General features: G+C 47.7%; 1 protein-coding gene across 1 annotated transcript in view; it reads left to right on the top strand.

Annotated features, from left to right (window-relative positions):
* Positions 1-22,293, top strand: part of LOC137425815 (uncharacterized) — a 1,363,480-nt gene that overhangs the window by 958,346 nt on the left and 382,841 nt on the right. The window lies entirely within an intron of this gene.

Genomic DNA, 22,293 nt, shown 5'->3' with positions numbered 1-22,293 from the left:
GCACCTTAGTTAGTGCATGTACAACACGTCGGACACTTTAGGACCTCTCTATAGTTGAGGTATTATTATGTGTTCCAGGTAAGGCCGTGTTTCCAATAGTTGACTCTACGTTGCATCAATCAAATAAGATAGGTCCCTTTCAGTGCCCCAATCGTCTCTTCAAAGTGCCAGTAACAGTTGGGATGTTTTCGTTGGCGTCCGTCGCCGTTGCATTGGGCTGTTTTCGTTGACACCACGCCCCAAAACTCCATTGCACACGAGGCCAAGATCGGAGAAGAAGGGGGGAGGAGCCGCCACATCACGGGCGTGGCACCTCATCATCATCAAAGGTGGAGTCAGCCAGCCCGAACCAGCCAACCTTCGCCGAGGTGAGCCCACCGGTAGGCGTGTCGGCGGGGCCGGCGGCTTGACATGGCCAAGGCCAATAAAAGGAGGAGTGAGGGACTGCTTACAGAGACGCGTGAGGAGGTTCAAGGGAGTCGGTGAGAAGGGGATGAGTGAGGAGAGGCAGCAGATGAGTACCAAGGTCTGTGAGCAGATGAGAAGAGGTTTGAGCTCGGGAGAGGAGGAGAGAGAGCGACGTCGGGCTGCTACTATGTAGCGACGACGGTGCCACTGGTTTATCACGGTACAAGCCCGAACTGTGAAGCTGAACGAGCCTCGATGCTGTGGCCTGCCAGGACCTTCGAGCCCTGCTGCCTATCCACCGGAACCTTGTCCCACCTGAACCATTCCTCCAGCCATTCCTGCCTGCAATTTCCTATTCGTGTGAGTCTGTCTGTATTGTCCTGTGGGTTTAAGTAAGACTGTTTAAGGATTTGCGCTGTGTCTTCTTCTTCTTCTGTAAATTACTTTCGTTCCCTTCTTCTTTGGTTTTGGTTTTTGTGTAAATAATTAATAAATCCCTGTTCCTTCTTATTCTTTGGTTTCTTTCTCGTCAGATCGCTTTAGAATTGAGTACCTGTGGCACGATTTTGGCAGAACCGCTTATGAATCGGGTTAGTCTCTTGCTAACGGCTCGGATTCCGGATTGCTAAACCGCTCGGCAAACTCCATCTCAGCCGGGATTCGAGCGGTACTTGTCTCCCTGTTTTGCGGAGGGATTGATAAAGGTATTTGGGATAATACCTGGACCAATAACCCTGATCAATCCCACCCCGCAAAAGAACGTTACAAGTACCAGGACCGGTCGGACGGGGAGCTTAACAGGACAAGGGGATTAACCCCCCCTTGCTAATGGGAGTGCCGTCCCCTGGATCCGTAACAATTGGTGTCAGGAGTGGGATCTGGAACCTGGGACTAAATTTATTTAGCCCAAATTTTGGACACCAATTGTGCTATTGGCCGTAACAATTGGTGTCTGGGAGTGGGATTTGGACCCGAACCAAAATTTTAATCCATCGGAAAAATTTGGTCAAAATTTGGAGCGGCCGAAATTTTTATTAATATCCTAAATTAAAGTCGTGCCATGGATGATCAAGGTGATCGGATGCCGGTAGGGGAGGTAGAAGAGGGGTTAGAGGCAGCCCAGGACCCCAGGGAGGAATTGAGGGGGAGGGAGGCGGAGAGCAATGAGAATGCGGTGGAGGGGATTTCAGGCGCACAAGATGGCGGCGCCTCGCATGAGGTTGCGGCAGCACAAAATGGCGGCGGCTCGCATGTGGCGGCGAGGGCCACGCCCGCTGCGCAAATGGGGGTGGGCGACATGCAAGCCCTCATGAAGCAATTTATGGCGCAAATGCAGGCGTCCCTCAACCTGCAGAGGGACGAGACGAGGGCTCAGGGCGAGCAATTGGGAGGCCAAATTGGATCAATGAGAAACGAGATGGGAAACCAAATTGGAGGATTGGAAGATAGAATGGGGGAGCGATTAGACAGCAAATTGGAGCAATTAGACGGCAAATTTGAGGGTTTAGACAACAAATTTGAGGGTTTAGAGAACAAATGTGAGGGATTAAACAGCAAATTGGGAGGAGTAGGAAACAAGTTAGGAAGCAAATTGGAGGCAGTGTGTGAAATTGGGGCATATCGTTACCAGCCATTTGGGCTGGTAACTTTTGAGAGTTACCAGCCCGAAGAAAAAGTTACCAGCCCGAAGAACTGAGATGAAAATAAGGACTCAAATTGGTGCATTTTAGGAGTGTTCAGGAATAAACTCCCTAAAAACCTAATAGCAACTTTCGGTCTTCTCGAATAATTAAATAAAAAAACACTAGTGAATAATATTTTCATGACACCAAATACATTTTATTGTCAGAAAAGTGAGGAAATTTTATAAAAAGTTTGTGCATAGATCGATCAACATGTGCAGGACAGTCACAGTTGATAACTTGATGGTGAGTTAAAGTAATACAAAGTTGAGAAAAACTTGAGGTCTAGTAGTCGGTCTATGATCTATCACATTTCTTGTTAGTTTTACATATCTTCCACGGCAGCCTGTAAGTCCTCAATGTCATCCAGAACCACGTCTTCGCAGTCAGTGTCAGGGCCGGACTCATACCCGACTGTTTGTCAGCTGCTGATATTGGCTCCGGCAGACCAGCTCCCTCAGGTTCACCACCTGCAACAGCAGCAGCATCTATCTCCGTGACCTGATCCCGCAACAGCTCTGGCAACAAGCTGGCCCCTGCTCCACTCCGGGTGAAGTTGGGCCTTCTCGTTCTCTTGGAACAGCTGTTCCAGAAGTTGATTGCTGGCTTAGGCTCAAAGTCGGTGATGTCCGCAGATTCTAGTTGGATGCAGAGCAAATCCGACATTGTTGTTGACTTGAGCCTGTTCCTGAGATCATTCTTCATGATCTTCATTTGTGAGAATCCTCGCTCACATTCGGCCGAGCTGGCTGGCAGTGTCAATATCAGGTCAATGACTGCCAGGATGTTGGGGCACACAGGCTGACAGGAGTCATTCACCCCTGGCCACTGCAGATCTGTGATTTTCCGACTGTTAAATAAATAACTGTGAAATTTGAGGGAAACATGCATTTTCAACAGAAAAAGTCGATTTTAAACGAAAGTGTAGGGCAAAATCTATCCAGACCACCGGGCTGGCAACTCAATAAAGATACCAGCCCGGGACAAAAGTTACCAGCCACGGGCTGTCAGGCTGGCGTTAATTTCGCACACTGATTGGAGGGATTCGGAAGCAGATTAGGGGACAAACTGGGGGGCATAATTCGCCAAGCCAAATAAATTAATGAGGGGTTGGCGAGGGGCAAGTCACGTATGAGGAGAAGGAATTGGAGAGGGAGGTTAACCGCAGGTTGAGCGAGGAGGTCACGGGGGTACGCGACGAGGTAAAGCGGGTTGAGAAGCGCGGGTTGAGCGAGGGTGAGCAAAGTACAGCCGGGTGGACCGGGATAGAAATCGTGACACGGGGTGTGAAAAACCCGACGGTCGTCGAATTGGACAGGGCAAATTCAGGTGCAGCGACGGAAAAAGAATTAATTCAGAATGAAATGGTTATAGTTGGAATTGAAATTGAAGAGATGGCAGAGATTGGAATGGAATCGGAGAAAGTGATGGATAATGTGCAAAGTCCGTGCTCGCATCATGATGCCGTGCTTAATCCTTATAAAGATTTGCAGGTGTTGGAGCGGGGAGGAAGAAGAATCCCCAAGGTGAGACGGGCTGTGTATGGTGCGAAAAGGTTTTTCGGAAAAGTGTTTGGCGCGACAGGGTTTGTCAGGCGATTGGGGTCGACATGGCACCCGGGCGTTTGTGGGAGGTCCGTGGTGTGTGGTGTGAGAAAGAATGGCGCACGTGGAAGAAAAAAGTGTGCGTCGAAGAGTGAGTGTGTTACAGAGTGTGGAAGTGAGGATGAATGCGACACAGAGAGTGAGAGCGATACGGAGTGTACGTGCGAGGGTGAGAGTGACCCGGAGAGTGAGTTGGTGGTGGTGCACGTGATTGGGTGTGCGACGACGGACTGCACACCCATAGGTAGGTGTGCGCTGGACGGGGGTGCGAGAGGGCGCACACCAGTGAGTGTTACGGAGTATGTAACGGGGGTGAGTGCACGCAAGGAGTGCGTGGAAGGAAGGTGTGCCGCAGAGAGGTGTGTAATGGAGTGTGCGAACAGTGGGTGTGTGATGACAGAGTGTGCGAATGGTGGAATGGGTGCGCGAGTAGAATGCATGGGATGCACGAGAGGCGCTGAGATGCCGAGATGGGCGAGTGGAAGATGGAACGAGTGGTGTAAGCATGCAGAGAAAGCATCGACGTGGAACGGGGCAGCGCTTAGGCTGACGTTTAGCCGACGCGAGCACTCGGGGCGCTTGGTTTGCTGCGAGGACCGGCCAGGACCGTAAGCGCGTCACTCCTGTTCGGGGCGTCGTGCACGATTCGGGCCGGGCCCCACACTGAATGGTGGGTGCCGCGTCAGAGCGGCGATCGGCGCGATTCAGGGGGAGGGGGGCCAGGTCGGACTTTCGCCCCCTGGCGGGGACGGGGTTCCGACCGGGCGAGCTTCGGTCATCGGGCCAGAGACTGCAAGGCTCTGCGCCGCGATGGGCCTTGGAATCTCAGCCTGAGCATGCCTCCTCCCTCAGAATCGGATGCCGGACGGACCCAACCATCAGTAGACCAAACCACTTGAATTAATTGCTCGGCTTTGCGAAGCCGAGCTTTGAAAATGTAACGACGTACCGAGAGGCTCAAGTCCAGCGCACACCTACCTATTGAGATCTCGCGAGATCTTGGAGACGGCGGCAGGGATTTTCGAAGCTCCACACGGTCTCCACGTTTTTCGAAGTTAAGTCTGTTCACAATTGTATTTTGTCGAAACTGTATTTATCTTTCGGTGTGTGAAGTTATTGTGTGCAACTTTGGTTGTTTCTCGGTGTTTATCTTTCATAAATTGATCGTCTGTTTGCCGTGTCGCGAGCAAGGCCTTGTACAGTGTGCACTGTACAACCTTGAGGCTTTGTTTTTCTCTCAGTGGTCCGTCGTTTGTGATCCAATAACTTTCGTTCTCTGTATTCCCAGTCTTTTCACCCATAGCCTACTTCCTTGTGTAAATCTCAACTCAAAAAAAAAAAAAAAAAAAAAAAAAAATAACATTTCCTTCTCTGTTCTCATTCGTTTATTCATTCTTATTCGTTCGTTCGTTCTTCGACCACGTGTTTCTCCCCCATTTCCCCAGATAGTTTTCACTCATTAACCTTCAATGTTTACACTTTCCCCTCAAGTTATGTATTCCGTCATATTTTATAACACCTTTTTCTTCTTCTTCTTTAAAAGGCTGCTTTCGACTTGCTCACCAAATCAATTCATCCCAAAAAAAATATCCATCTCCTATAGTGCCTTTGTTCTACATTCCCTAAACTCTCCTGCACTCCATCCTCCATCCAGCGTCCTTAAACGTATTTTTAACTCGAAGGTCACAAGAAACTCATTTTGCAATAAATGTTTGTTTCCCATAAATCGTACACTTTCAAAAATCCAATCTCACCCCTCCCCTCCAAATCTTCCCCATAACCCCTCCCCTCCAAATCTTCCCCATCACCCCTCCCCTCCAAATCTTCCCCATCACCCATCCCTTTCAAATCTCCCCCCTTGCCCCCTCCCTCCTAAACTACTCCCTCACCCCTCCCCGCCAAGACGCCCCCTCGCCCCTCCCCTCCTAGACTCCTGCCTCACCCCTCCCCTCCAAATCTCCCCCATATCCCATCCCTTTCAAATCCCTCCCCTTGTCCCTTCCCTCCCAAACTCCCCCCTCACCCCTCCCCTTCAAATCTCCCCACCCTCATTGCTTCTCAATTTCCCCCCGCTCACTCCCCCTCCTCAAAGCGTCCTCCCCGCTTCTTCCCCCTTCAAACTCTCACCTCCATCTCCCCCAACCTTCTGCCTCGCTCTTCCCCCTCCTCAAATAACACCTCATTGTGGCTCACCCAATCACCATCAAACCTTTTGTCCGCCCCATCCTTCCCTTTCTCCGAGCTATTCTGAAATCTCTGACACACCTTCAACAGCTCTCCCTACCTCTTCCACCTCTTCCACATCTTACCCTACCCCTCCTCCCCCCTGTTCTGTATCTGATGCTCCCCCTTCCTCTTCATTAACGGTATGGACCTCAAACATCCGGGGCCTTCGTTCAAACTTAACTGATCTCTCCATACAGGTTGCTTCTGTCAAACCAGACGTGATCTGCTTAACAGAAACTTTCCTCCTTTATGATGTCTCTGATTCCATAGTATCTCTCCCGGGCTACTCCCTCCTCCGGTATGATAGACCTGAGCCTCGTCCTGGAGGCGGGGTTGCTATCTTTATCAAAAACTCTCTTCCTCACTCGCCCTGCACTGCACTCTCTCCACCTCACCCCCAGGAATACCTCTGGCTACGGCTTCCCCTTCGCTCCCACCTCTTGTTCATATGTGTGTTGTACCGTCCACCAAACAGTGATGACTCCATCTACATCTCGCTGTCTGATGATATGGACCAACTTCTATCTACTCATCCCAACTCTCTCTTCCTCATATGTGGTGATTTCAACTGTCATCATGCCAGTTGGCTGGGTGTGGGTACCTCTCTCACCAGCCATGGCTCCTCAGCAAAGGACTTCTGCGACTCACTGGGACTGACACAATCTGTCAATTTCCCGACCCGGATCTCAGTCAACGGAACATCTTCTCTTCTGGACTTGGTTATGACTAACTTCCCTGAAAATGTCTGCTGCTCTTCTTCTGCTCCAATCGGATCATCTGATCATGTCCTTGTTAAAGTGGACATCTCTCTGACCATCCTCAGGGAGCCTGCTCAGCGTCGACGAGTCTGGCATTTCACTCAGGCAAACTGGCACGGTCTCCCATCTCTACCACCTCTGACATCAACTCATCCTGGGAATTCTTCCAAAGTAAATTGTTCTCTCTCATGCACAGATTTATCCCATCTCGTCTTCAGTTGTCATACCCTTCCTCCCGTCCATGGTACACGGAATCTTGTGGTGAGGCTGTTGCCCAGAAACAACTTGCCTTCGTCTCCTGGAAAGCAAATCCAACGGAAGGAAATCTCATTTCCTTTCACAAAGCCCGAAACAAGTGTGTGTCCACCCTCAGGAGAGCCAGGAAACAATATCTCTCCGTTCTCAAGACCGAACTCTCTTATCTGTCTCCCTCTTCCAAATCCTGGTGGCGTCTGGTCAAATCCGTTTCTGGTGTTTGTTCCCCCTCCATCCCCTCCCTTACCTCAAACGGCAACACAGCTGACTCCGCACGTGAAAAAGCTGAATGCCTCAACTCTGTGTTTGCCTCTAAATCTTGTGTCCCAAACCCATCCCTCTCTGTACCCACCATACCCAGTCATACCCTGCTGCTCCTGGACTCCGTGTCCTTTCCTCCTGACAAGGTGGAAAAGTTTCTGTCAACCCTCGACTCTGATTCTGCAACTGGACCCGACGGCATCAGCCCACGGGTCCTAAAATCCTGCTCTGCTGCTCTATCTCACCCTCTCTCTGTTCTCTTCACCCTCTCTTTTGCTCAAGGTCAACTGCCATCTGCTTGGAAATCAGCCAACATCACCGCTTTGCACAAAAAAGGTGCAAAAACAGATCCTAGCAACTACAGACCAATCAGCCTTCTCCCAATTATCAGCAAAGTCATGGAATCCATCATTGCTTCTGATATGAAATCTTTCCTCTTCTCCAATGGCTTGATCTCTGATCATCAATTTGGTTTCAGACCAGGTCACTCTACTCTGGACATGCTGCTTCTGCTGTCTCAACAATGGATGGAGGTCCTCAATGCCAAACAGGAAATTCGAGCTGTCTCCCTCGACATATCACGTGCCTTCGACACGGTCTGGCACCCCGCTCTGCTCACCAAACTCTCCTCCTTTGGTATCCATGGAAATCTCCACGCATGGCTGGCGGACTTCCTCTCTAGTCGTCGTCAACGTGTGGCCTAAATGGGTTTCTCTCATCTCCTCTTCCTGTTCAGGCTGGAGTTCCCCAAGGCAGTGTTCTGGGCCCCGTGCTTTTTCTGGTCTTCATCAATGATCTCTCTGACTCTCTCGAAAATCCTCTCTATCTCTTTGCTGATGACTCCACTCTCTGCCGCTCCATTCCTCTTCCCTCAGATCGGCAGTCTGCTGCCTCCTCACTCTCTGAAGACCTGGACAAAATCACAGACTGGTCAAACAAGTGGAACATGTCTTTCAACCCTGACAAATCTCACACTCTTACTATGTCTCTCCGAAAAGATCGACTGGACAACCCTCCCATCTACTTTCTCAACAATCCTCTCCAAGAAGTTCTGTCGCTCAAGATTTTGGGTCTCACTATCTGCCATGATCTTTCTTGGGAAAACCACATTTCCAAGCTGGCCTCCAAAGCCAGTCGCCGACTGGGCATCCTCCGTCGTGCGAAGTCCTTCCTCGGCACACCTGAGCTCCTCACCACATACAAGGCTTTCATCCGCAGCTCAATGGAATACTGTTCTCCCCTATGGGCCGGTGCTCCTGCCTCACACCTAGCTCGGCTTCACGCTGTTGAAACCAAAGCTTTCAGAATTATTGGAATCTCCCGCGATGAAGCTATCTCTGAGGGCCTTTCACTCACTCACCGCAGGCAGGTAGGTGGTCTTTCTGTCTTCTACCGAATCCTCTCCGGCCTTGCACCCCCAGCTCTCTCTGTGCTCTGTCCCCCAAATATTCCTACAGGTCGCACAAGATCTGCCAGCAACCCTCTGATGGTTAAACTGCCGAAATCTCGGCTCTCCGCTCACCTTCACTCTTTCATTCCTCTTTTCTCCCGCCTCTGGAACAAACTCCCTCACTCCCTTCAATCCCACTCCTCCCTCCAGGTCTTTAAAACAGCTGTTCACCACCATCTCTTATCTTCCCCCATCCAAAACTTGATCTTTTCTACCCCCGCTAATTCACCCCAGATCCACCTTGTTTGAAATTCCAACTTCTTTCCTGGAAGTCCTGGCAGTGTCCATATGTTTTATACCTCTCCCACTGCCCCCTTCCCACGCCCCCCCCCCAAAGCCCTCGCCCTCTCTCAGATCTCTCGATGTCTCCATGTCTCTCGGTCCCTGCTCTCAAATGTTGTGTTTGTGTCCTTCCCCCTCTCTCCCCATCTTGTCTACCGCTCCCTATGTTATATGTTTTATGTGTCGGTTTGTCTTTCTGTGTGATTAATGTTCGCTCTTTCACGAGCCTCGATATTGTATACAAAAAAAAAAAAAAAAAGGACTGTGAAGATGATAGTGTTTCGATTCGAAATTGGGAATAGTGGATAGGATTGGCAGTAATGATTGGCAAATTTGATGGGCAAAAATGATTGGCAGTAATGATTGGCAAATTATGATTGGCAAAAATTTGGATGGGCAAGATTAATAGTGAGAGATGTCCGATGTAGAGGGATGGTAAATCCACCATCCCTCACATCCCCGGGCACATGAGCTGTAGTTTATGGGGTTATGGCGGTGCAAACCAAGCCAGGGAGGGTTTGGATAATGGATTAGGGATCTAGAGAAATGACAATAGGTAACTGTAGAATTAAGTAGCGACATGTACAGGTAGTGGGGGACGTAGAGTAGAGTAGTTGGATGTTAACGACGTAGTATGTGCCATAGTGTAAGGGATGACTGGGGATGCACTATAGTGCGGGAGCCCAGAAACATTTGTTTCACATCTCGAGTACAAAAGGTTTGAGGCCTGGAATATATGCATCTATGATAGGAGACCCCAAAAAGGCAATTCTTAAGTTCTGCAATTCTGCACAGCAACCAGGGGGCGCCACCAAAGACCCCTAAATGTGACTCTTAATTCACAATTTGAGTACATCTTTCAAACTTGTCTTAAAATGTTCTCTATAGGAGTGGAAATCAGAATTCCCAATTCTTAAGTTTTCAATTTGTGTATTAGGTCGCTTAAGAACGACCTAATTAATGCTAATTAATGCTAATTAGCATTTTAAATTCATAATTTGAGTACATCCATGAAACATATGGCAATGTATTCCTTAGGTCATCCTAAATCAAGATCAGTCATTCTTAAGTATCCATTTCATGTATTAACCCACTTAAGAACGCAAAATGTACTCATTGACCCCGTCCCTGGCAAGGTGAGTGTTAATTCACAATTTGAGTACATCTTTCAAATTGGTCCCAAACTGTTCAGTAGATCATCGTGAATCAAGAACAGCAATTCTTATGTGTCCATTTCATGCATCAACCCACTTAAGAATGCAGTCAGTATTGTAACGGAATTTGGGTTGTCACTGGCTGCTATCCCCCCTCCACTCCCTGGCTGGCCCTCCCTTATATGCAAGGGAGGGGCTGGAGTGCTGACCTGAGGGCAGGCCCCAAGTAGACACCCACACCAGTGCTGAGCATGCACACACCTGTCTGGCTGGCCGGATCGAGGGTGTTCAGTTTTGGTTAAGGAAGGAGTTTTGGCCTCCCAGCCAATGGGGAGGCTTCTTCCCTAACTTGAGCCAATTACACCCTAAACAGGAAGTGCCTCTCTACAGAAATGACTGTCCTGCAGTGAATAACTGGGACCAATATACAACATTGTTTGGGGAATAATAACCAGTGACTTAAAGGGAAATATTAACACATTATCAATCCAGGTTTGTGACACTATCTTGAGGGACGAACTTTCTGGGACACCCTGTAGAGGGAGTTGTCGGTTTATCATAGGACCTAATCATGGGGAATCTCCTGCTCTTTCCCTCCATAGATTCTCTGAATCGGCTGCAGAATGTCTGATGTTGCCTGCAATGCCTAGATCACTGCTTAGGTAAGTCAACAAATAGGGTTAGGGTTTGGGGTTAGGTGGCAAAACCCCGGCAGAGGTTGTAGAAGGTGACGACTCCTTGGATGGACATAAATGTGGGGCATTGCTATGGTGAACATCACTGGCGGCTTTAACAGGTGGCGTTTGGGATGAGATGGCGGTAAAGTTCTTGTAACAAGAAACATGGTAACCCTAACCCTAACCCTAACCCAACCCTAACCCTAACCCTAACCCAACCCTAACCCTAACCCAACAAACAATACTATGCTGTAGGCCTAATAAGCATTCGGGGCCGATACAGAATTATGTAGCCCTAGGCCTAGGTGGCACGCAGGAAATGTCCAGGCAGATGAGGGTATCCAAAGTTCTGTATGCATACCGATTTCAGGTTCGAACCACAGCTGAGTAGAAAATAATGACTTATTGCCTCAAAATTTGAAATAACTTCTTTTGGATTTCACTGACCAAAACTGACTGACTCGCCATGCTCACTGACCACCCGCTGTGATTTTATTTTTCAGACAATGATTTGAAACATGCAACCATGGAATCGGCCACCAATACTACGCCTACTGTCCAGCCTACTGTCCAGCCTACTGTCCAGCCTACTGTTTCATCATTGGAACGCAGATGTATTCTTCACATCCAACGCAGTGCAGACAAGAAAGCTCGTCCAGACGTTCTACCTTTCAAGGATACGCAATGGGAAGCAGTAGAAACAGCAGCAGCTAATAGACGGCAAAAGCAACATTTCCAGGACTCTGTCTATTGTGGTGTAGTTCAGAGATTGCCTACGTCTCCTGCTGAAATGGATGGTTACCATGTTTCTTGTTACAAGAACTTTACCGCCATCTCATCCCAAACGCCGCCTGTTAAAGCCGCCAGTGATGTTCACCGTAGCAATGCCCCACATTTACGTCCATCCAAGGAGTCGGCACCTTCTACATCATCTGCCGGGATTTTGCCACCTGTTTGTCTATTCTGTGAGAAAAAGATAAAACGACTCAAAGGTGGAAGCGTCGAACTGTTGGGAAGATGTGAAACCATTGAAGCCGGTGTATCGATCCAAAATGCAGCAAAGACATTAAATGACAGTAAGGTTATTCCAAAAGTAGTTGATACGGATTTAATTGCCAAGGAGGCCCACTACCATCATTCATGTAAAAGTGCGTATTTGTTGTCAGCCAATCGAGTTTCCCAAAAGGACACACGTGAAACAAAAACGCCTTCTGAGACCAGTGTGTTGGACATTTTTGCATACATTGAGCAATCTGTAATAATAGACAACAGACCTGAACTTCTTAATTCTGTATATGAACGTTATCTTGATATTTGTTCGGCATCCGCAGAAACGCCCAGGGGAAGCGCCTTCAGCCTCTCTAGGACATTGATGAGTCACTTCAAAGCGCGCATAAAGATACAGAGTTCACTTGGGAAAAGGCTTGGAAACATCTTATATAATGCAGAAACCGCAGATGATGCAATTCGTGTTGTATATGATTACACATCTACTGATGAGAGAACAATCGCCAAAGCAGCATTGCTTTTGCGCAACCAGTTGCTCAAGGTTGAAAAGGTCGACCTTCCTGAATGTCCGACATTGGAGGATTTAAGAAACGGGGACTCGTCACCCCCAAAACTTGTAGTAGATTTTTTCAATATTTTGTACGGAGGGCTAAAACCAGAGCGATATACAGAGTCAGTAAAGCGCCGCGCAAATTCGTCTAGTCAGGATGCCTTGTTCATTGTACAACGGGGTCGCGCAAAACCTGCAAAACATGTAGCTCTTGGTATGAGTGTTAAGTCGGTCACTGGCAGTAAAAAAATGGTTCAAGTCCTGAACAGGTTTGGTCACTGTTTAAGCTACAACACATTGGAAGAAGTTGAAACTGCCACAGCTGAATCCATTCAAGAACAGAAGCTTGCTTGTCCAAAAGGAACAGTCGTAGGTAAACCAGTCGGATTAGCCTTCGACAATTTCGATGAGATGACTCAAACCATGTCTGGAGCCAATTCGCTGCACGATACCATGGGTATTCTGTACCAAAATGTGCCAACACCTGATGAAGAACGTGAAGCATCTGCTGTCATGGCAGTTTCAACCTCAACTAGTGCTCGGCAAGTAAAGACAGGCAAAAGGAAGAGAACCCTTGAGAGTACAGATACTGCACTCCAGCCATATAGGAAGATACCAAAGATGACGAAGTTCAGTTACAAAAACACTGCAGTCTACAGCCTTCCAGATGTTAGCAACAAGGCTCGCCACCTGGACCTCGTGTGGATGATGAGCCATGCCATTGGCAATGATGTATTGCCTATTATGTGGGTTGGGTTTAATGCAAGCATTTGCAGTGACCACCTTCCAAAACAAGAGGTTCTATATATGCCAAACTTACGCCAGCCTATCACCAGCCTAGAGGTCGTGCAGGAGACTCTCCTCATCACGCAGAGGTGTGCTAATGAGACGGGACAGAAATACGGAATAGTCAGTTATGATCTGGGCGCAGCCAAGCCGGCACTTCAAATACAAGTGACTGAGAAACCGAAATTTGATAACATTTTCATAATGTTAGGCCCATTCCACATCGAAATGGCTTTCTTCAAGGCTATTGGGAAACTCCTGTCCAACTCTGGAGGACCAGAAATGCTGACTGAATCTGAGGTACTTGCAACCGGATCCTTAAACGGATTTTTGACGGGGAAACATTTCAACAGGTGCAAGAGATTGCACCCCATACTAGCCCTTGCTCTTGAGATGCTACACTTCTCATCCTTCTTAGACTCTTACCCAGACAGAGAAGAAACAGAAGCATTGATAAGCAGCATTCAACTGACCACGTGGGAGCAGCTTCAGTCTGCTCTAGACTCGGACGTCTTCAAAGCATGCACAGCCGCGTATGAAGCATATACCCAAGTGACAAGATCTGGAGGCCATGGTGCAACCGCCCAGTTTTGGAGAATGTATATAGATTACATTCATAAATACCACGAGCTCGAACGGGCGATTCGAACGAATGATATCGATCTCTATACATACTCACTGACCGGACTCATTGGACTGTTCTTTGCTACAAACCATGTAAATTACAGTCGGTGGCTGACAAAGTTCCAACTCGATTTGATGAACATGGAAGACAGCCATCCTGGCCTACGTCAAATACTGGAAGCAGGCGTCTTTACTGTACGACGAACAGAACATCCATTCAGTAGATGCCCGGTCGACTTGACTCTAGAACAGACGATTAACGCGGATGCAGCTTCGAGAAGAACTGGATTCACTTCTTCAACGAATAATTATGCGGCACGACTTCGCTGGATGCTTACGAAATCCACTAGAGCTTCATTCGTTAGTCTACTCCACGAAATGGCTGGGCTGATAGTCAAAGAAGACACAACTGCTGAACTGAGACCTGCACGAATAAAACGTGACGATAGAGATGTGAAAACCATGGTGAAACAAATCCAGGATAGTTGCAATCCGTTTGGGAACGAAACAGATGCAGATACCATGTTGTACAACATCCATACAGGAAGGGCAACTAGTGAAACAGTCCGCGAAAGTTTACTGAATGTGCCAGCAAGTGGAAGGACATTACACCAGGCATTCATCACAGCATGCGAGGCCGATGACAGTAGGTTTGAACAACCCATAAAGAAAGCTCCTCTCAAAACATTCGTAGACGAATGTGCCAGAAATAGACGAACACCGGATAAGAAAGTGGCAGTTCTGAAGTGTACTCGTGATTTGATGGGCCGCCTAATAATCCTTGCATCAAAGCGTGATGTTGACCTGCAGCATATATTCCAATATCCCCTTACACCAGTACCACTCACGATGTGCAATCCTGATGAGAGCATGGTCAAGACAGATAAAAGTAAGTTGCTTAACTTACTGGAGAGCAAGGAGATCAAAGGAGACGGACCTCAACAGATCAATGCATATGTAGTAGATGGACAATATCTTCTGCACACCCTACCTCCAAACTTACCACCCACATATGGAGGTCTAGCGAGGAGCATACTCTAACAAGTATTGTCATTGTCCAAAGTCCGGGTACACGTAGCCTTTGATGATTACCCTCAACCGTCACTGAAGGATGCAGAAAGAGCCAGACGGGGGACAACAGCCGAGGACAGCAGATCCTACATTATTACTGGTCCAGCACAAAGAAGGCCCAACGATATCAGCAAAGCGCTAACGTCCAGGTCATTCAAACGGGAACTTCCTGATTTTCTTGCAAGAGAATGGCAGGATCAAGCATACGCTCATATACTTGGGACCTGTGATGTCTTCCTAGATGTTCCGTCAGGCCAGTGCTTCCATTTCCACGTAAGCGAAGGAGAGGTCAAGCGAGATACCGTAGACATGCTCAGTAACAACCATGAAGAAGCGGATACCAAGATCTGCATGCATGCAAAGGCAGCAGACACCTCGAATGGAAATGTAGTAATACGCGCCTCAGACACGGACATAGCTGTTATTCTGCTCTATCATTGTGAGAAATTCAGCAGCCACATCTGGATGGATGTCGGTACTACATCCAAGCGTAATCGGAGGCTCATTGACCTAACAGCGATATCCAAGTCACTGGGACCACAACTGTGCAGTTCCCTCCCTGCCTTCCATGCCTTTACCGGCTCGGATTACACCGCAGCATTTGTAAGAAAGGGCAAGGTTCAGCCCTTTAATAAGCTGGAAAAGATGCCCGATGTACAGCAAGCTTTCAAAGCTTTGTCAACAGATGGACTGCCAAGCGAGAAATGCAAGGACACACTCTTGAAATTCACTGCTATAATGTATGGAGCCAAAGAGAAGTCGAAGGAAACGTTAAACACCTACAGGTTCAAGACCTTTGAAAGAATTTACAAGCCCAAGTTAAGAGGAAAGAACCCACTTGAAAAGCTGAAGGGAGCTGATGCCAGTAGTATTCCTCCATGCGAAAGAGAGGTTGCTGCCCACATAAAGCGTGTATCGCTTGTTTCAAGAATGTGGGCCAATGCTGACCAGCCAATCATCCAGCAACACCCATCAGAGGATGACGGATGGGAACTAGTGGGAGATCAATATAAACCCATCTGGTTTGAGGGAGACCAACTTCCGGAGTCGCTCGTTCCAGATGATGAAGAATTAGCTGATGCTGACGATGATGAGGTCCTAGCGCAGTCATCTTCTGATGAAGAGGACGTTGAAGGAGATGGTGATGATGGTGATGTGTAGGTTTACAATCGACCAAACCTGTTCATACGATTATATTCAGTACGGTACATATCCAAAGCATCCTGACAGGGAATTTGTAATGTTTTTGAAATTTTAAGCAAAATAATGTTAGGAATGTTGGATAAAACAACATATATACAATCATGTTGATGTTTGAGATAAATTCAATAATTTTTCGTTGATATAGTTAGTTGAGTTTTTACATACATTAAAATTTGTTTTTAGTTCAGGGTAATTAGCTTAAACATGTTAAATAGTTTATAAGCGATAGTCAGAGATAAAACAGCAATATCGCTAATAGAGTAAAAGTTAGACATTAGGTATTAATTTTTATAAAATTAACATTAAAAATTGTTTTTTGTTCCGAGATTTGAGATTTAATTGTTGATGGGCGGTAGAACCAGGACGCCAATTTACTACATGACTTACTATGATCTGATTTTGAAGCATAATTCATGCATACTAAGTACATTTTTGTGTAGTTTATAAAAAAATAAAACATTGTGTTTGTATACAATCTATGTTTCTCCTTTTTGTCAGTGTGCATTCTTAAGTGGGTTAATACATGAAATGGATACTTAAGAATGACTGATCTTGATTTAGGATGACCTAAGGAATACATTGCCATATGTTTCATGGATGTACTCAAATTGTGAATTAAAAATGCTAATTAGCGTTAATTAGCATTAATTAGGTCGTTCTTAAGCGACCTAATACACAAATTGAAAACTTAAGAATTGGGAATTCTGATTTCCACTCCTATAGAGAACATTTTAAGACAAGTTTGAAAGATGTACTCAAATTGTGAATTAAGAGTCACATTTAGGGGTCTTTGGTGGCGCCCCCTGGTTGCTGTGCAGAATTGCAGAACTTAAGAATTGCCTTTTTGGGGTCTCCTATCATAGATGCATATATTCCAGGCCTCAAACCTTTTGTACTCGAGATGTGAAACAAATGTTTCTGGGCTCCCGCACTACTAAGTTAGAAGGGCACCAGGTAGATCAGATGATGCAGTGTTTTTGTGGTGTGGTTTATTGAAATGAGGAATTGAGAGGTAATGCTCGGGAAAGATGTGTGTGTGAGCGTGAGAAAATCTGAGTGCCAAAGGCAATGGTTTGGAGAATTGAAAGTGTATTGGGCAGCGTATTGTGAAAAGTGTGAGGTGATTGTGCATTGTATCGAGCGAATGGTCCTGGAGGAAGGAGAGTGCAGGGAGCACCAGGTGTGACGGAACAGTTGTACAAGTGAACAGGTGTGCAAGTGAACAGGTCTATGGAGAATGGTTGAGTGGAATAACTGGTCTGGAGTAAATGGAGTATGGAATGGATGGTGTGGAGTGAGTATGGTGGAAAACGTGGAGTGGAGTGGTTGGTGCGAAGGGAGTGGATGGGGAAGATGGACCCCTATCACGAATACCCGGGGAGGGTAGTTTAAGAGTATATAGAGGGTCTAGGTAAATTGTGGTGGATATTGGCATCTGTGGTGCACAGATGACACATCTGTGGTGCACAGATGACACATCTGTGGTGCACAGATGATCTGTGGTGCACAGACTCCACCTCCGGGACACAAAGGTGATCCCGGGGGAGGAGGCTGTTTCACAGCACCACTTGGTTGTCTGCGACATAAGGGTGAAAGGTGCGAGGAGAGCTCGGCGGGTGAAGTACCAACCGAGAATGAAGGTGTGGAGATTGAAAGAGGTGACAGTAAGGGAGGCATTAAAAGAGAGGCTGAGTAGGGTAGAGGATGATGTGGTTGAGCTTGAAAGTGGTTGGATGTCAATGAAAGCTAGTCTGTTGGGAGCCGTTGGTGAGGTATGTGGATGGACGAAAGGACCACCGAGGCACTCGGAAACATGGTGGTGGGATGTTGAAGTTGGAAAGAGGATTGACGAGAAGAGGAAGAAGTTCAAAGAGTGGCAGAAGGCAAAGGGTACGGGAGCAGAAACAGCAGAGCATGAAAGTTATAAGGCAGCCAGGAAGGCTGCAAAGAAAGAGGTAGCAAAGGCGCAGGAGGCATGTAGGAAAATGTTCGGAGAACGCTTGGATTCGGAAGAGGGTCAGAAAGCAGTATTCAGGATTGCAAAGCACATAGCGAAAGAGAGGTGTGATGTGATGGGGGTGAGTTGCTTGAAGGATGAAGTGGGACAAATCGTTGTCGACCCAGATGGAATTAAAGGAAGATGGAAAAGATATATGGAAATGCTGTTGAATACAGAGAATGAATGGGATGGCAACATAGAGAGTAACCCAGTTTTAGGACCGGCAGAGAAGATAACTGAGAAGGAAGTTGAGGAAGCGATAAAAGCAATGAAGAGTGGAAAAGCGGGAGGGCCGACGGGAGTTGTGGGAGATATGTTGAAGGCAGCAGGAAGTTGGGGTGTGAAGAGAATGACAGAGATCTGTAATCTGGTGGTGAAAGAAGGCCGCATTCCAGTGGCTTGGGAACTGAGTACCCTCGTCCCTCTATACAAGGGGAAAGGTGACCCTCTGGAGTGTGGCTCGTACTGAGCGATAAAGTTATTGGAGCATGGAATGAAGGTATTGGAAAGGGTGTTGGAGAGGAGGATAAGGAAGAAAGTGAAGATCGACGAAATGCAGTTTGGATTTATGCCAGGAAGAGGAATGACAGATGCGCTTTTCATTGTGAGGCAGTTGCAGGAGAAGTACATGGATAAGAGGAAGAAGTTGTTTTTTGGGTTTGTTGATCTGGAGAAAGCATTCGATAGGGTTCCACGCAAAGTATTGACATGGGCATTGAGGAAGTTAGGAGTGGAGGAATGGTTGATCAGAGTAGTGATGGCAGTGTACAAAAGAGCACGCACAGCTGTAAGGACGAAGGCCGGGAACAGTGGTGAGTTTGAGGTGAAGGTGGGAGTGCATCAGGGGTCGGTACTAAGTCCACTACTATTTGTAGCTGTGATGGAGGTGCTGGCTCAGAACGTAAAGGAGGGTTTACCGTGGGAGTTGTTGTATGCAGATGATCTGGTGTTGATTGCGGAAAGTATGGATGGACTGAAGGAAAAGATGAACAAGTGGAAGGAATGTATGGAGACAAAAGGTCTGAAGGTGAATATCGGAAAGACAAAGGTGATGGCAAGTGGTAAAGCATGTGGTGAGGTGGAAAGAACTGGGAAGTGGCCGTGTGCTGTGTGCAGGAAGGGTGTCGGAGTGAACTCCATTCAATGTACAATGTGTGCTGAGTGGGTTCATCAAAAATGTAGTGGTCTGAGAGGGTCATTAACTAGTGTGGCAGCTACATTCAAATGTAAGGTGTGCACAGAGGGAGCTGCAGATGGAGGAAATGTTGAGTTTGATCTTGGAGACGGCGTGAAGCTGGAAGGTGTGAAAACATTTTGCTACCTCGGAGACATGCTGAATGGAGAGGGTGGATCAGACTCGGCAACGGTTGCTCGAGTGAGATGTGCATGGAAGAAGTTTCGGGAACTGAGTGGCGTGCTGATGAGGAGGAGAGTGTCGCTGAAGCTGAAGGGAAAGGTGTATGCTGCATGTGTGAGAAGTGTTATGATTTATGGGAGCGAGACATGGGTAATGAACGTAGAGCAGCAACGAAGGCTGGAAAGGGGAGAAATGCGAATGGTTCGATGGATGTGCGGAGTATCGTTAAGAGAGAGGAAGACAAATGATGAATTGCGAAAGATGATGGGAATATTGCCTGTGATTGATGCTGTGAAGAGGAACAGGTTGAGATGGTTTGGTCATGTATTGAGGAAGGATGAAAGTGACTGGTTGAGAAGAGTGATGGAAGTTAATGTAGAAGGAAGTAGAGGACGGGGAAGACCGAGAAAGACTTGGCTAAAGATGGTGGAAGAAGAAATGCGGGCAAGGGGGTTAACAAGGAGAGATGCAGAAAATAGGGCAAAATGGAGAAGATTGTCATGGGGACCACAAGGCTAACCCCCGCTCTAGCAGGGAAAATGGCCTTAAAATGCATGTTGTTGTTGTTGTTGTATTGGCATCTGTGGTGCGTGTGGTAGAATGGTGTTTGGATGGGTGCATTAGTGACGTGGAAGTGGCTGGGCGTATGGCCTGTTAGTGTGTATGGTTAAATGGATACTCCGCCACTGTGAGGATGTCGGCCAGGTGAGGCCGCAGGTGGGCTCTGGGAGCTGGTAGAGTTGTTCAGTGGGGCCCGAGGATCCGGAGGACGGAACCGGGTAGCCCAGTGCCAGTGAGGGCACCGAGTGGGGAGAGCGCCAGAGGGCTTTCCCCAGGTAGATAGGTTAGGGTAAGGAGCAGGTAAGCTCGGAGGCAACTGCAGTGGCGGAGGTGTGCAGGTGAGTAGGCCTGCTAGGGGAGCCACATGACTCAGCCCCGAAATTGTGCGAAGGCACAGGGAGTTGAATCGGGGGAGTGAGACCCCAAATTGGAGAGCGCCACAGTATGTGCAATGGGGGTTCAGTTTTTAGAACCGCATAGTGTAAGACGGCCAATGGTTTGGCAGAGAAAGACCCTGGGTAGAGTAAAAAGTGTTAGTCATTTAGAGGATAGTTAGGATTGAAATCTCCTCGCACCATCTGCATCCACTCGCCTGAGGTGACGACAGTGCTCCACACCATGCCATGGTTTGATTATCTTTTTGTGCAAATGTTTTTGGGAATGTGAGACGCATCATGAAGTGGGTGTGACATTGTGTTGTTGTTCCATCTCTTCCTCCTTATGAGGAATTGATGAGAGATTGGTTGATGGCAAATTTGGTTTGAGGGATTGTGGACGAATTTGGAATTAGGGGAGATATGGGGAAGACGAGACGATAGAGACGAATTGCAAATTGGTGTAAATATGGGGTAAGGGGCGAGGGTAGAGTAGGTGACGGGGGGCGGGGGGTGGGGGGGTGACGTACGTTAGGGACGAGCTTTCTCCGCTCGCTCTCCACGCGCACCTCACCTCTGCATTGCCTTGCATTGATGTGTACCCTTGCACCCTTACCCATCGCTGACTCTGCTTTGTCTTCCTCCCCACCCATGGACCGTGCTCTCTGGGCACTGAGGGAAAGCGTGCGAGAGCCGCATCTGTGTGCCCGAGCCGCCGCTGCCAGCTGCCTGCATCGATGCACCACCTTATGGACCACACGTCTGTGGCTAAGCACCACACCCATATGGACCACGGTACTGTGGCCGAGCACCACTGATGGACCCCATGTGTTGGGGCCTGGCCCCTCTGCTGGGACCGGCCACGATGGCCCAGGAAAGTTGCTTGCGGACCACGGTGAGGTGGCCCCTTTTGCCCGACAGGTGGACCACCCATAGTTGGCCCCTGTGGGCACCAAATAAAAATGGACCTGTTTTGTGCCTTTTTATTATATTGCAAATAGGCAGCAAGCCAGAAGAAAGAACAACATCTGGAAGAGACATCGGCCAGCAGAGGGAGCAGCAAGAAGGACAAGACCATCAGTTTGTTTTTATTGTGTGTGTGCAATGTAGCACTGGATGGTGCTTGATGGTGCTTATTGGTGCTTTGGTGCTTGCATGCTCGGGAATGCATTGCAATATCAATTCTGCATCCCCGGGCATGTAGAGGTGGTGTATCGGTGCAGTGCATGCTTTTTCCTCCCTCCCACAGGGTTCTTTTTGTTTCCCAAAACAAATGGCAGGTCCTGGGTTGCAATGTAAATACAAATAGTGTCTTGTAAATAATGCTCCCCACCGTAAATGTGTAGTTTGCGAATAATTCCGCAATTCGGTTAATTGTGGGTGCGAATCTGTTAGGTAGGGTGCAACGTAGCAGGCGGGACATATTTAACTCTTTTTAAAATGTCGCACTCAGGGGAGAAGTTAATAGTAGAGGGTTACCACACCTGAGTGTCACATTAAGGAAAGTTTTTGGGCCGGGACGGCCCGTGAGGAATGAGGGTGCTGTGTTACGGTTTTTAGAACCTTCACATGTAAATTTAGTACTAAATTCCCATATAAATGACCCCTGTGTACATGTCCCCTTAATTGGCTGTTAATTAAAGATTGCACCTTAGTTAGTCCATGTACAACACGTAGGACACTTTAGGACCTCTCTATAGTTATGTCATTATTATGTGTTCCAGGTAAGGCTGTGTTTCCAATAGTTGACTCTACGTTGCATCAATCAAATAAGATAGGTCCCTTTCAGTGACCCAATTGTCTCTTCAAAGTGCCAGTAACAGTTGGGCTGTTTTCGTTGGCGTCCGTCGCCGTTGCATTGGGCTGTTTTCGTTGGCACCACGCCCCAAAACTCCATTGCACACGAGGCCAAGATCGGAGAAGAAGGGGGGAGGAGCCACCACATCATGGGCGTGGCACCTCATCATCATCAAAGGTGGAGTCAGCCAGCCCGAACCAGCCAA

This window comes from Myxine glutinosa, chromosome 4 (assembly GCF_964187855.1).
Source record: "Myxine glutinosa chromosome 4, kmMyxGlut1.1, whole genome shotgun sequence".
Taxonomy (NCBI): domain Eukaryota; kingdom Metazoa; phylum Chordata; class Myxini; order Myxiniformes; family Myxinidae; genus Myxine; species Myxine glutinosa.
This window is presented reverse-complemented; position numbering and strand designations above follow the sequence as displayed.